This window comes from Balaenoptera musculus, chromosome 2 (genome assembly GCF_009873245.2).
Source record: "Balaenoptera musculus isolate JJ_BM4_2016_0621 chromosome 2, mBalMus1.pri.v3, whole genome shotgun sequence".
Lineage (NCBI taxonomy): Eukaryota > Metazoa > Chordata > Mammalia > Artiodactyla > Balaenopteridae > Balaenoptera > Balaenoptera musculus.
The window spans coordinates 48,303,635-48,315,819 of NC_045786.1; positions in this window are offsets into that span (position 1 = coordinate 48,303,635).

Here is a 12,185-nt window from a genome sequence, read left to right on the forward strand (position 1 = left end):
AGCAATTCTATGAGTTTGTTCTTATCCTCACTTTACAGATTTTCCAAATTTATACAACTAGTAAGTACAATACCATGAAGCTTTCTTCTACCAGATATCAAGAACTGCTTTTTTTATTTTATTGATAGGCTTTATGTTTAAAACATTTATAGGTTTACAGAAAAATTGAGTAGAAAGTACAGAGAGTACTTATGTACTCCCTCCCCCTATACACATAGTTTCCTCTGTTATTATTATCATGACTTAGTGTGGTACATTTGTTACAACTGATGCAGCAATGGTGAAACATCATCATTAACTAAAGTTCAAAGTTTATATTAGGGTTCACTCTTTGTCTGGTATATAGTTCTCTAGGTTTTCACAAATGTATCCACCATTACAGTTTTATACGGAATACTTTCACTGCCCTAAAAACACTCTGTACTCCACCTATTCATCCTTCCTGACCTCTCCTCTAGCCCTCAGAAACCTCTAATCATTGTATTATCTCCATAGTTTTGCCTTTTCCAGAATGTCATACAGTTAGAATCACTCAGTGTGTAGTTTTTTCAGTCTGTTATCTTACACTTAGTAAAATACATTTAAGTTTCTCCATGTCTTTTCATGGCTGTATAACTCATTTCTTCTCAGTGCTGGATAATATCCCATTGTATGGATGTATCATAGTTTATTTATCCAACACGAATTGAAGGATATCTTGGTTGCTTCCATGTTTGGGCAATTTATGAATTATAAAAGTACTGTTGGGGCTTCCCTGGTGGCTCAGTGGTTGAGAATCTGCCTGCCAACTCAGGGGACACGGGTTCGAGCCCTGGTCTGGGAGGATCTCACATGCCACGGAGCAACTAAGCCCGTGAGCCACAACTACTGAGCCTGCGCGTCTGGAGCCTGTGCTCCGCAACCAGAGAGGCCGCGATAGTGAGAGGCCCGCGCACCGCGATGAAGAGTGGCCCCCGCTCGCCGCAACTAGAGAAAGCCGTTGCACAGAAACGAAGACACAACACACCCAAAAATAAATAAATAAATGAATAATTTTTTTTAAAATGTGCATAAAAGTACTGTTTTTCATCTATTTAATTCTGATTTGCATTATCAAGTTTTTATCATATCATCTTGAATCGTGTACCTATGTGTATATATATATATATATATTATTATACTATACTATACTATTATACTATACTATTATACTATTCTATTAAATAATGTATTAAATACACAATTTCCAAATCTATAGTTTGATTTTCAACATTTAAAATTTTCAGCTTAAGACATAAGGAGTTGAATTGACAGGTGCAAAAAATTGGATGGCCAAATAAAAGTATCAACTAATTCTTACATTTTCAAAAAAATTCAAGTTAAAGGTGAATGGACAATTATCATTTGATAATGAAGAAAACTGATGTTAAAAGTGTTTAATATAGTAGTAAAAATACTATAAATGGAAATTTTTCTAGTCATGAAAATTCATATTTAGAATAAAAACCAGAGGAAAAGCCATCTATTTTTCAAGGGATACTTGATAATAATGTAAATTTAGCTTGACAAATTTAGGAAAAGATGAGGAAATTTGAAGAGGAATGAAAGGATGTTATAAAAACATGAAATAATTTGTGTTTATAATGTCAGAATAATTCTGACAGTCATATTTCTTTGTGTAGAGTATCTTTAATGTATCGAAGACTTAGACACCTCACAAACTGTACCTTTCTAGGTGTGGAGGCAAGGGTGTCATTTTACTGATTAAAGATAAGTCGGTGCATAGGGGGAATATGTAGTTTGTTTTTGGAAAAAAATACCTTTATGATTGATGCCGCTTTTTATGAGGATCAAAAACCAAACCAAATAAACAAACAGAACAAAACAAAAGAAAAACCTTCACAGACACAACAGGGAGGACACAAATCTAATGATTTCTGCGTAATGGTAGCAGGTTACTCACAAAATGTCTAGATATGTTTTCCTTTGGATTCTATACTTTCTATCATAGAAATAACTGGTTCCAAATATTTTTACAAATAAAATAAGAGCATATTGCTACATATACCCCAAATATAGTGAGAGAGATGGATATATTAAACCAAACACAAAGTAAACTCAGTATTTTCTTCACATTCAAGTCAAATCACAGTGATTATTTGGAGATACCAGCCAAATCAAGTTCACATACAATTAGATTAAAATTGTGAAGTGAAGTCATCTTTTTGCATCCACTTCCCCTTTACTGGAAAAGTAGTGAGTGCTCTCTGCTTTCCTCATCACCGTATTCCTTGTGCCTGGATGAGAGCTTGGCATGGAATAGGCTCTCACTCAGTAATTAATTAATTAATTGTTTCTACACTAGTACAATTCTCAGAATCGTGGAGACAGAGGGGAGAGGCAGTGTGTACTACGCCTATTGGATACCCAGTAACCTGTCCTCACTCTTACCTTCAAATTAGGAGTGCTATATAGTTTCACAGAGTATTGGTTTGCAAAGTTATTGGTAGATATTCAACCTGTCCAAGCTATCTCCAATGTGAATAAAAGATGTGCTGTCTCTCTAAGCTGGTAAAAAAAATAATCTGAAATTATAGACTAATGGATATTGTCCTTGTCGCTCACTGCTTTCCAAATGCAGATCTTGGCTAAATCTCATGTGTATATACGATAATCATATGCCCACACATAAATGACATCCAATTTCTAGTATAAGCACTCACACAGTAGCATCTGTCATTAGAGGAGATAGCTTCAGGGGAGGGAGGAAACACAATGTACCACTCTGGAGAGGATGGGGACCTTTGACCTACTGTCCTATGGCTGTGTTATCATGCTCTCCCCATTTCTCTCTCTCTCTTACACTCACTGTCTCTGGGGATCAAGACCAATTCACACAGTGGTACCGGCTTTAGTAAAAAAAAAATCAGTGACCTATTCTCTTGGTCAGAGCATGAAGTGTTGTGATGGCAGTCAGCACAGCAGGAGACGGAGAGGAAAATGAAATAAAAGGATGCAATATCAAGGGATGGGGGATATAATTATGCTTGCAGAAAAGTATGTTCAATAAGCAGATTGCTGGGGAGTGGCAGAGGCTAGCTTTTCATAAATATGAAATTAGAATTGGGTTGAAAAATTAGGACACTGAAGCTCTTTCTCTGAGTAAGGAAGGCATGATAATAGAGGTTATTTCCACTTCCACTGCTACCTGCCATTTGTCAGTCACCTAATTACACTTTGTAGAGGGGGCTACAGCCAAACTTCTCCATTGTGCTGAAAGCCTGGGTGACGCTTCTGTGGGACTCATTTGCTTTGTTTTAGTTTTGTTTTTTGAAGTCTAACAGTTTTTAGGGAACTGAGTAAGAAAAGAAAAGGAAACAAGGAAGTGAGGCAGTGAGGAAAAGAGGACGGAAGGAAGGAAAGAAGGAAGCAGGGAAGGAAGGAAGGACATGAAGGAGAAAGAAGAAAGACAAGGAGAGACCAGAACAGGCTGTTCATGTCTGGGAGGAGACGTGCATCTGGCTCAGTCCAAGCTTTGGGAACTCGGCCACTCCCCTTTAGTCATTACAGAAAGAGACCTGCCAAGATGAGAAATTACCGCAGGAGGGGCTGGATATTAGGATTAATTGTCTTGAACCAGAGCAGTGGAGCAGGTACACAAGGCATATCCAGGTGGAGATAATGACACCAATGAGCAGCCCTTACAGCTTTTTTTGCCTAAAGAAAAGAAGAAATTTAAGTAGTGGTACTAACATTTTCACCACAATTTCAGGAACTTGAAGTAAGACAAGATGATGGCCTTTCAGTGTGTTAATGATTTGCATTAAGGGAAGGTGCATCCTTGAGCAGTTTGAAATGTCTGTAGTGCTAATTGTAGGTCATCATCTCTTTTTTCCCCCACCTTGCCCCTAAAAAAATTGGTTTTGATATTTATATTGACCACTGACTTATGCCTTTACACATTTAGTTTCCTTTAAATTTTTCTAACCAACAGCTTCAGGAAATTACTTATGGACCAATTGATACTTTAGAGTCATGGATATCAAGGCTGAAAGATGAACCTGAATGTGCTGTCTGTAAAATGTTACTCAGTTGAAAATTGTTAGTTTACAAATGAAATAATGTTCCATGTAACTGAGCTGAAAAAGAAAGGGATTCAGGTGATATATGTATTCTGTTGTGTTATCTATTTTTATAAAGGCTTACTGCAAAGTTTCATGTAGCCACCTGTTAATTAATGTGTGCTGCTCCCTAAAATCCCTTTGCTCTTTTTCCTGATTTTTTTTTCACTTGGAGTCAAGAGTAATGACTGAGATGATCAAGTCATTATGCTCTTTTCCAGCTTTTTTATTAAGATGACTTGTGGATAACCTGGGTACTTCAAATTCAGATGAGCTGTAGATCTTCTTCTTTGTATGACTTATCAGCGAAGTTTTCCAATTCCAATTTCTTCCTGGAATTCTCATGGAAATTAAATACTTGTTGATGAAACTCTCTGTATACCTGTATTGGTTTCTTACTGGTGTTATAAGAAACTAGTGGCTTAAAACAAAATAAGTTTACCACCTTACATTTCTGAAGATCCGAAGTCTAAAATGGGCTGGCAGGGCTATGTCCTTCTAGAGGTTCTAGAAGAGTATCAGTTCCTTGCCTTTTCTAGCTGCTAGAGGCTGTCCTCATTCCTTGGCTCATGGCTTCACACCAGGCAAACTTCTGCCCCCATCCTCTCTGACTCTGACCTTGACCCTCCTGCCTCCATCCATAAGGACCCTTGTGATTACATTTGGCTCACCCAGATAATCCAGGATAATACTCTCCTAATCTAAAAAAATATTTAATTTAATCATAGCTGCAAAATCCCCTTTGCCATGTAACACATTCATGCTTTAGTGTGTGGATATTTTTGGGGGTCACTCTTTTGCCTAGCATAGCACTCAATATTCAAATAAATAAATGAGTTTTTTCTTATTTAAACATATTATGTTAAGAAGAAAAAGGGTCTCTTTTCCTTTCAAAAGCACACAAAAACATATTTTAGTTTAGTTTGGTTGAGTTTCTTAAAAATAAGAATGTGACTTTCTGAAGATATAACTTTCAGCATATCAGAAGCCATGTATTCAGTGTCTCTGATGTACCCTGAGGCACTCAAGATTGTGCTTAGGCCTGTCTTGCTCCCCAAGTTTCTGTGGATGCAAAGGGTTTTGATCTTTTATGCTTATTTAAGGGCATATTAACATTTAAATAAATATAAGGGAAAATACAGCTTTATCTTATTCTAGGGGATCTCTAAAGAACTGAGTGCCTATCACTGTATTCCCAGTGTTTAGTGCAGTATCTATTATGTAGTAGATTTGCAGCCAGTATTTTCATTAATACACTGATGATTAAATCATTGGTGATTTCACTCTATTCCCTTAGGTCACCCAAAGTTCCATTTTAATGATTGGGTGAAGAGAAAGATGACAAGGCCTTAGAATTATTGGTGTCCTTTTGTGAAGTAGAGCCCTGGGAAAGAAGGAGCTCAGTCTTTGTCAAAAGACAACTCTGATTACTGTCAACTCCCAAAGGCAGGTGGGCATTTCTACTTGAGACCATTCATAAGAGAAATTCCACTCGTACCTGGGACTGGAACCCAAGAAGAAGGAGCTACCAAAATCAGGGTGGCAATCAAATACGATTGGTTTCAGATAAATGCTGAAAAGGAAAGCAAGACTGGAGTTCAGTGGAGTCGATGGAAACGATTCTGGTAGGGGAAGGGAAGATGATATCTCAGCGAGCAGCAGGTGACAGGTGGGATTTTGCACACTCCCTGGAGGGAATGGAGGTCAAGGTAGGATCAAGCTTGCAGTTTGAATCACTCCATAAAGTTCAGATCAGCTGGGGAAGGCACAAGTTGTCTTGACTGCTTTAGGAAGTATTTGTAAATTGCAGCTATGACCTTCAAAGAAAATTTGCCTTTCCCTCATTGGGAAAGACAATTTAGAAATGGAGTAACCTGGAAACAATTGGTACAGCTCACCGGGTATTCTGTCATCATCAATGAATAGACTGTCAGCAAGCAAGGGCTACCCTGAGTATATTCAATTCTCGCCAAAGCCTTTATTTCTTAAAGCAGAGATGAGGGCAGATGTTGGGAAAAGTGATTTGTTCATATCCTCAGTCTGTGCCCTAGATCTTAACTAAAGTCGCTGTCTCTTTAAACAGGCAGTGTGGGCTTAGGCTGTGTCCAACAGAGAGCAGAGGCCTTGTCTAATTTGGAAGGGTGCAGGCATCCTTGTCAAAGCCAGGAGGAGCTCCAATCAGATTCTCTGTCATAGCCTGACCCCATCAATCAGAATGGCCTGCGGTCACAATTTTCTGGGAAATGTTGAAAATTACCATCTACAGTAAATCTGTTGCCTGCAATGTCTTTATATTGTCTATATTTTATTTTAAAAATGGGTGCAGATATTTTATCTCTTTCGTGTCTTTAAACTTTGATGTAACAATATCTAGTTGAAGAGTAGCTCAGTTGATGATGGTTGAAAATCCCTATAAAGAACAATGATTTTTAAATTTTTATTTAGTTTGAATAAAAATGCTTGGGATAAATCAACACTGTGTAATTATCAAAAGACCTCATATACAGTCTTTTGAGATATTAGCAGGCGTGAGACATGGTGCTGGCCTTCAAGGTCTCTTGGTATTGCCAGAGAAACAGCCATGTTCCTAAAAACACTGCTAGGGTTTGAGGAGAAGAGAGATTCTGAGGACCAATGGAGGAGAGGAAGTTTTGCAGGCCTAGGTTGCATGGACAGAGGTATGGAGAATAGAGGAGATATGGTCCCTTTTTATATGGACAAGTGGCCTGATGTGGTTACACCCAGGAATGCCTGTGAGTAGGAAGCAGAATATGAGACTGGGAAAGTAGGTTGGAACAAGATATGTGAGCCTAGACTGACTTGGTGATGGAAGAGTGCTAAGTGACAAATGGACCTTGGGGTAACTTGAGAATGAGATGATAATGTCTTGTGGCTACTCTCTCTTTGTACTTGGTAGAACTCTATTTCTTGATGTGAAAACACAGTCATCATTTTAAGTTACGTAATAATGCATGTGGTATTAAAACAGATTCTTAGGATCAGGCAGCACCTTAGTTATCAAATAATCCAATTTACTTTACTATTATTCAAGCCACTATCTGCCTAGTGTCCTGAACAAATAGTTAGCTAGCCTCTATTAGAACAGATGTACCCTAGTTCAGTGGTTGGAATTTGACTCTGTTCTCCCTTATATTGAGCTAAATCTGCCTGTGTAGTTTCTCCACCCCAGTCTCAGTCCTGCTTTCTGGGATCACATGAATAGTTCTAAATTTTCTCATACATTATAGATCTGTAGCTATTTTTCAAAACTGCTTATCCCTTGGACATATTCTCTCCTCCATGTTGTTGTTCACAAGACATAATTTAGATTTCCTACTTGCTTCTCGTGCATTTGTTCATCCATCAAAGTCCTTTTCCTTTTAGAGCAGGCCCTAAAAATGAACAAAAAAACTCTAGGTGTGACCTGATGGAAGAAAGTAGAATGTAACCAATACTTCTCCCCATCTCCTGCTCCCCAGAGAGCTGTATATTTCTGTAAGAACTCAACAGCTATAAATTATTGAACAGACACCTCAGGACAGGAATAAAAGAGTGGTTTACAAGCATGATTATCTCTGTTTTACCAGTGAAGAAAGTGAGTACCACAGTGACCATGTAACCAACCTAAGCTCATCCACATAGCAAGTGATGGAGTAAATTTTAAGTCTAAGCCAGCCTCACTTCAAGGTCTATCTCTTTTCATCATGCCATGCCATGTTACCTTTCATTTACTTGCCAAGCTCTATCAGCAGGTCTCTGTGCAATGAATGCAGACACATCTAACAGTACATTATTCAAATACAAATACAAAGGAATAATCAAAACCTCTCAGTCTAGTTCATCTTCTAATTACAGTTTGAATTTGTAAGTAATCCTTGGATGTAAGTAGTCATGGCAAGTGAAAATTACACTAATGGTTTTCAGGACGTGGTAACATCAAGAAAAGCATTGGGCTTAAACAGATTGAGTTGGGAGGTTATAAGATGAAATGGGGCAAGAGGAGGTATGCTATCACCAGTTAAGCAACTAAAGTGTTTTTATTTTTATTTCCAGAAATATGTAAAAAAATGTGGGCAATTGTTGCTTCAGGCTATTTTCCTTGTGCTGCAAAAATGGTCCCATGTAGTGGCTAGTGTCCTCTGGCAAGGCCAGTGTGATTCACAATAGACCTGGGGATCCTTCAGCATCCTGCAATTTGTTGTTGAAAATTTGGCCTCAGAGGGGATCATTAGATGACACTTCTATTATTCAGTGGTGATACAAGGTAAACCTATTTCTTAATATACTAAGAAAAAATTTTTAAATAGAAAATTGTTTTAGCGTTGGCATGAGGGAGCAGAGGCATCACCAGTTTTAAGCAAATTATGTGAATATTTTAAGGAACATGTTTGTTTAAGGCATTTTGGAGAACATCCTTTGACCTGTGACCTATCCAAATCTTTAGGGTAATGAATTGTGCTACAATGAATTCTACTCAACCAGTAAGCATTTTTCTTATCTACTTGACATATAAAGACCAATACAAACTAGTAAATTTGTCTTTTTTTCCAACTTATATTTACAATTTCAGAAAACACTATTTTCCATATCCTCAGTATTACACATATTTGTTGTGGTAGCTGGTATTTTGATGAATATTTGTGGGAAAAATAATTATTTCCACTGACTTATCTTGACCTAAAAACACTAACAATTGATTATAGCAGGAGAAAATTGAGTTATTGGATAGCATGACCCTGTATTGTGTCTGGGATTCTAATATTCCTGCCAATTACTGCCAATGATACAAAGCTCAATGTCAAATGAATTTTTTAAGATGCTAGAATTAACGTGATTTTGATAGACATTCCAACTTCCACTCTGAAAAGTAATGCCTGAAAAATACGGTGTGTTTTTAGACCAAGCCATTATAGGGAAACTTAAGAGTTAGAACTTTTGCTAAGCTGAGAATGAGTATTTTACTTAATTTTCAGCCTGTGTATAAAAAAAATACAATTCTAAGCTAAGATTTTTTTTTTGTTATTTTATATTTTAAATAAAAATTTTTAATTTCAATAAATGCAAGCATTTAATGATAAAGGGGTGTTTAATGTGGTAGTATTTATTTGCTGCTTTTAATTGATGGTGTGCTAATAGTCAATAGCATCTTTATGTCATGAAAATACAGTGGCTCAAGTAAAGAACAGAAGTGCTAACTCCATTGTGAGTGAGGTAGCTTTGCAAATTGTGAGACCCTTTGGAATTTTTTTTCTCCTTATGTATTTAAAGTGGAAGCAAAAATTAATATTTACCCTTGTGACAGGTGTGTTTTTGTGTTTCTAACAGTTACTGATGGTGACTTGAAAGAATAAGGAGATGTATGCTCCTTCTGGTGAGAAGACCTTGAAGGAGGTGTGATTGGAGGTCCACTGCCACCGGACACTCTCAACTTTAGGAAAATGTACTAGTTGTGTTAGTTCAATGATTTCTTGGGAAAGACCTAACCTGGGGGAGGACATATAACAAAAGCGTTTACCCAGGATGTAAAGTGAGAACAGCCAATGCTTGTGCTACATGTAGGGGTCATCTAAAGAAAAAGTTAGCTAAGGGTGAATCGCAGCCCTTGCTTTTAAATAACTGCATGAGTCCAAGTGACCCTACCAGGGGTAGTTTTGGTCCTGAACATGGCCCTGTCACACAAGGACAAGGCTATGATTAAGCCTTCAGTAATATCATCATTAGACCCCCTGGGGAGATGCATTGTTCAAGAGTGGATGTTTCAGGCAGGAAGAATAAGGGAGGATGCCTAGGTAGTTATGTTTAGTTCACCAGAGTGTCCCAACGTTAATTATGCCTGAGTAGTTGCTAGGACAGGATTAACCTAGGGAAATAGTGTGCCCACAAACACCATCTGACACAAACTTTTGTAAAATTTTTTATTTCGTATTGAAGTATAATTGGTTTACAGTGTCGTGTGAGTTTCTGGTGTATAACAAAGTGATTCAGTATTATATGTGTGTGTTTATTATTTTTCAAATTCTTTTCCATTATAGGTTATTATAAGATATTGAATATAGTCCCCTATGCTATACACTAGGTCCTTGTTATTTATCTATTTTATATACAGTAGTGTGTATCTGTTAAACCCAAACTCCTAATTTATTCCTCCACTCTGACACCAACTTTTTTGAAGTTACTAACTTTTCAGAGAAAGAGAAAGATCTAGCTTATATCTCCCATAACTCCCTTAAAAGACACCCTGCATATCCATATAAGCCTTTCTGAACTACTTCTGGTTTTCTGATTTTCTCATATTCTCTTTTCTGTATTTTTACATGTAACATTTTCCAGAATACATTTTTGTTAATTTTTGTCTGGCCAACTTTTAATGATCCTTCAAGATTTTGCTCAAATACACCTCCTGTATGATTCTTTCCCACACCTACTAAAAAAGAAACACTTTCTTCTGTGTACTTCCATAGCACAGAGGCAGATAGGAAAGAGTAAGCAAAAATATAAAGGTGAAAGACAAAAGTATCATGTGTATGCACAGAATAAAATAAGTTGCTTTCTGTGCTGAAATATAAGAAGTGAGTCATGCAATGATAAAAGATAATGCTGGCAAGGTTGATAGAAACAGTATTATGAAGCATATTTTATGTCATATTGAAGACTTTGGTTTATTCATTATTCAATAACTTCTAAACAGTGACTTGACATAGTAAAACTGTTTATGCTAAATGAATGGCTAACATGATGTGTAAAACAGGAAGTAGTTACAATCATTCATAAGAGGAATGAGGGTGTAAAGTAGAGTAGATAATTGTGGAATTACAATTCAGGTGAAAAATATTCAGAAAATAAATATTTGAGGGCTAGTTATTTTATTAGGTAGACAGAGAAGCAAAGAGAAAAATCAAAGATGAACCCTCAGGTTTTAGCTTGAATGATAGTAGCTGTTGATGTCCCATAATTAAGTTAGGGAAAGAAAGAAGAGCTGATTTTGAGAAAGTGGCATGTTAAGTTTGGGAAACGCTGAAGATGAAGTCTATCTAATGAAGAAATAGAAGCAGGGAGATGCATAGGTCTGAGGACGATGAGGGGAAGAATTTAGACTACAGTGATAGACTTGGGAGAAATAAGCATATAGATGTTAATTGAACATTTGAAAGTGGATAAACTTAACTGGATAAATGCATGGGTATGAAAAGCAGTGTAATAAAGGACTCTAGAGAGTACTAATGTTTCAGGCTAATACCAAGGATGGAATGGAGAAAGGTTGTAAAAGTGATGCAAATAGTACAAGGAGAAACTCAAGAGGTCTAGAAAGTTTATTAAAATATTCATTACACTTGACAATACCATAATATAAGATACAAAAGAGTTGCAATATTAGTCTCTTCCTAAATGTTTTGTTCATTGCTGTATCCCAAGTGCCTAGATCAATGCCAGGCACACAGTAATCTCTCAATATTTATTAGGAAGTCGCTGATGGCCTTAGGAATGAAAATTTCAATATAGCAGTGAGGTCAAATGCCAGATGGTGAAGCAATAAAGACTCCAGTAGTATAGACTCTTTTTTCAAGAATTTTATATGGTAATTGAAAGAGAGAGAGAGACATTGAGAGGACTTGACGTAAATTAAGCATTTTTATTTTAGGGAAGGAGAACCTTGAAATTATTTATAGTCTGAGATAAATTAAAGATTCTGGAGCAAAAGAGCTTGAGTACAGGAGGGCAGTTGCAGAATAAAAAGCAGCGAATAAAATCAAGAGCTCAAACAAGTGAATTTTTAACAGAGGGAAAAACACTTCATCATTTGAGAAGACAAAAGGGAAGGACATGGCAAAGGACAAATTTGTTGGTGGACGATGGCAGTACAATATTGAGAATTTTTTTGAGAGCCTTTCTCTTTTCAATAAAGAGGCTGAGAAAAGGGGGAATGAAATCAAGGACAATGCTTCAGAGGATTGGAAAAGCTTTGTGCTAGAACTTGGAGTTGACCAAGAAATGGGAATATTAGTGAGACCAGTTGACATCCGAGACCATATGTTTAGAGGGTTCCAAGATGCAGAGTAGATGATTTGCTTAATAACCCAGTGCAGG